This window comes from Mya arenaria, chromosome 1 (genome assembly GCF_026914265.1).
Source record: "Mya arenaria isolate MELC-2E11 chromosome 1, ASM2691426v1".
Lineage (NCBI taxonomy): Eukaryota > Metazoa > Mollusca > Bivalvia > Myida > Myidae > Mya > Mya arenaria.
The window spans coordinates 27,469,929-27,474,154 of NC_069122.1; positions in this window are offsets into that span (position 1 = coordinate 27,469,929).

A 4,226-nucleotide genomic window follows, 5' to 3' on the forward strand; every position below is an offset into this window, starting at 1 on the left:
TTTTTTTGTCTCAAAACTGTTCTTGCGAAAATAACGCGTGAGGCCCCTTAAGCATCTAGACGACGACTGATGGTTGCGCAAACAATTGACGTCAAAAAGCGCTAGGCAACAACGCGAAGTCAAGTCACGTCTCGTTAGTCGATTTTACTTTTAAACCATTTTAAAAGAAATGATTATATGTTTTAATTTAAAACAGTTACAAACTGAATTTGTATTTGTTAAGGTTGTATGTGTAAAACGTATTTTAAGTCTGAAATGATAAAATGTATTCAAAAATGAAAAGCTAAAAATAGCTATCTTACGAAATAACGTCTACGTTATTTGATAACGTTTTACTTCAACAAGCTATCTTACGAAATGACGTCTACGTTATTTGATAACGTTTTACTTCAACAATGGGAAGATCGTCTTTTGCGGCAATAAAATCAACGTATAAAAACAACAAATGTTGCTATAGAAAGTTTGCACACTTTCTGGCTTGTTTTGAATTATTTCTCAAAAAGTGTGATGACATGACGTCATATGTATATGTTGACGGAGGGACCTCATTGGAAATAAGTGACCTCGGGCGCTACGAAGGGGATAAACGTTCATTTTACGATGCCATTAACCTTTTCATGGGCGTCGATTCCAGTGAGAGTACTAGTATATCTAGTTACGCTAGTTTTTATCGAGCTAGATACCCACACACACCCTAAAAACGATAAATGTAGTGGTTACGGGACGGGACGGGTTAGGGTTAGAACCCGCGAAAAACACCGTCAAGTGTCCTACTTCTAGACCCCCAGTCGCTTTCAAGGGTTAGACTTTTTATATACTAGTAAATAATGTGTTAGTTTTCCATTGTATAATTAATATCAACAAGAGTTCTTGGTATATCTCGAACTATTATATAAACGTAATACTATTACTTATTTTAAATGTAGTTATGCGTATGAATATACAGTCGAAACCCGTTGGCTCGAACTCGCTTGGCTCGAATTCCTAGTTGGCTCTAATTGTATGTAAAGGACCGATTTCTTTATATTGAAGGTGAGCATTCCCGCTTGGCTCGATTTTGCCGAGGCTCGAGGTATAACGCCGGTCCCTGGGACTTCGAGCAAACGGGGCTTGACTGTACTCGCATATATGATTTTATATCTACATACCAATTAATTGGATTACTTTTAATCCGAGGTTTTTGCACATGTATGCAACAGTTAAGAAGTACATGGTATGACGCCATTCTTTTCTTCATTTTTTTTAACAAGAATAATCTTTTTTGATATTTATCTTTTAATCTCAGAAAGATACTGAAAGGTAATTCCAGCTCTAACTATGGCGTCTTTTGGCTTTGGGACAATTTCAAAACATGATTAGTCTGGCCTCAATGTGTGTCTACATCTTAAGACAGTTATAAAAGACGCTGGTATGGTGCCCACTTAATCTATAGTTGCACAAAATAAAGGCCTTAAATAACAGGGCTTTAATTCTGTGACTAGACCAAGATGACGCGCTATGACCTTGGATTACTCCAAAGAAAACTTTAAGTGACGCACACTCTCTTTTACGACTGTCGAAATGAACATTTAAAGGCCAATTAGCTAAGAACGTGACGAAATCGGGATCCAGACACCCCCCCCCCCCCCCCGGACAAAACAACCCCCGCGCTTTTGTGCAAAGGTGGAAAAACAAACCCTTATAATGTTTTACAAGGCGGTCAAAACATCCCGCGGGGATGTTTTTTCGTACAACCGTTTTGTCCTGGGGGTGTTCTGTCCTACACTCGACGAAATCAAATTGACATGTTATAATCTTAGGCTGGATGCAATCAAACACGTTCGGCAATTCTATGCACTGTGTAAAATGCGGCAAAAACCGCATACTCAGGGAATTATTGCTTCTTATTTCCAAGAGGATGCAGACAGAAAAATATCCTTTGTTCTTTTGACAATTTCGTCTAATTTGGAGCATAAACGTAACATAATTATATGCTGCTCTAGACAAATATTGTCTTGGCAAAATATCACCTAGTTTACCTTTAACAAATAAGCATTTAATGCTCTCAGACATCTTCTGGAAATTGGGTAATTTTTAAGCTTACCAAAACTTTCTGTACCGGTAGGCTCTTCATAAAAGGCGGCCTTTTTACACTGTTGCAAATGCAGATGTGCACGTTTGCCTTTGCTTATTTTCATACGACTAATTAATAGTTGTATTAATAATATTGGTGAAACATTTTTATCTTCAAAAATCTTGTATTGCCCAAAAATACATTTTTGAAAAGTGCATTAAAATAAACAATTAGAAACGCCGCAATGCGGCGAAATACATTTGTGTGAACAATTGTGCATTGAGATTGTTTCACCTTTGATGACCAAAGTTGTTTTAAAACCCTCTGATGCATGACAAAGATACATCCCGAACGCGAAGAACAATGCATTGTTACAAGTGACCTTTAAGTGTGACCTTGACCTTTGATATACAGACCAGCGTCTTGTACGCGATACACCGTCATATCATGGAGTACACTTGTTGTTTTATCATTCCGCTATGCACGACAAAATTACAGCCTGAACACAAATTGTTAACGTCACCCAACCGCCTGCCCTCCAGCCGACACCCCCACACATCCTCCCCCAATCTTGTTACCAAGGATTGCTACAACCCGAAGTGTTTTCTTTCCTGTTGTAACATAATAAATGTAGCAAATGAAGAATATAACGAGTAAAACTAGACATTTCTTAATGAACTGAATCTGCTAAAGAAGTGAATGGTGGCTACAACATTTCATTGGCACCACAAACAATAACATAGACACGTTCATCACATGTTGTTCCTTGTTTCAAGGTTTACTACACTACGGAGGATAATGTTTTGTTGTTGTAGAATCGCAATATAGTTCACCGAGTTAGCACCGAAAAACCATATTTCACAAGCTGCGTTGCAAGGGGTGAACTATTTATTTTCGGTATTTACGCCGGATGGTATTGCATAATTGTAGCACTTAAAGGATATATACAATAACAATTCTAGTTTTCCGGAATAGCGAGCCAAATCGTATGCGATTTCGTAATGTTATATCGGAAATGACGTCTTTGAAATTGTGTCCCAGCCTTGTGCGCGCTGACCTTTGATTAAAAAGTGAGAGAGGGCTAAATTTTCAAAACTTCTAATTATCGTATTGTTATTCCAAAAAGAAATATTTCACTGATAAATCTCAGTTAATCACCGGAAAACAGAAAGGAACTTGACATTGACGCCATATTGTCCAAGTTATAAAGCGTCGAACTTTTTGCATGTACTGAATAAATCTCCATATTTTGTGATAAAATGAAACATTCTTTGCCACTTAATACAAACATTTATGAAACTCGTTAAGGAAAGGTTATAAAGATTGCCAAAGGCTGGCATTTTAACTTTTCCTAAACTCAATCCATATTTTTCTATTAAATGGCAACTCATATTAGATCCTATTATTGTGACAGTTCGGGACCCTTCTAATAAATGAATAAAACATGAAATAATATGGAGCATTTCCCCCCATTTAGTGTATGTCCTACACTTTCAGCCAATCAGGGGCTCTATATTTTTAAATGTTTACTCTCTTATTTTTGAAAATACGTCACTTATTGCTGACGACGACTCCATGATTAAGATTGTTATAACTGCGCATGCGCATATAGCCAAGCCTTCTGTTTGCATATATGCAGAGAAGCAGTTTCAGTGTCAACGCTATCGCAATGTCCCGCCATGAAGTGATTGACAGGTCTTTTTTGACAAGCGTACGGCATTCGGAATTCTTCGGCCATTTTCTACGAAAACCATCCCGGATGTATATGGACGGTTAACTATGTCATAAATCGGTACACTTTAACTACGCTGCAAGTAGATCGCTTGGTAATAACAGCACGTCAAAAATATGGATCTTACGCTACGTGCTATAATAAATATATACATTAAAATGTACACTTTAAATAATACATGTATGTTAGTTATGTAATACGTGCTATGATAAATATATACATTAAGATGTACACTTTAAATAATACATGTATGTTAGTTATGTAATACGCATGTACCTTATCGTGTTACATTTTACAACATGTCTACTCAGAAGCAACATAAAAAATCATATAAAAGCGTAGGTCGGGGGCAGAATATGGGGGGATTGTATCCGTCTTTGCAAAATTGAATACTGTTTACAGCGGTGTTAAACAAAGTAACAAGAATAAGACAAATCAGTG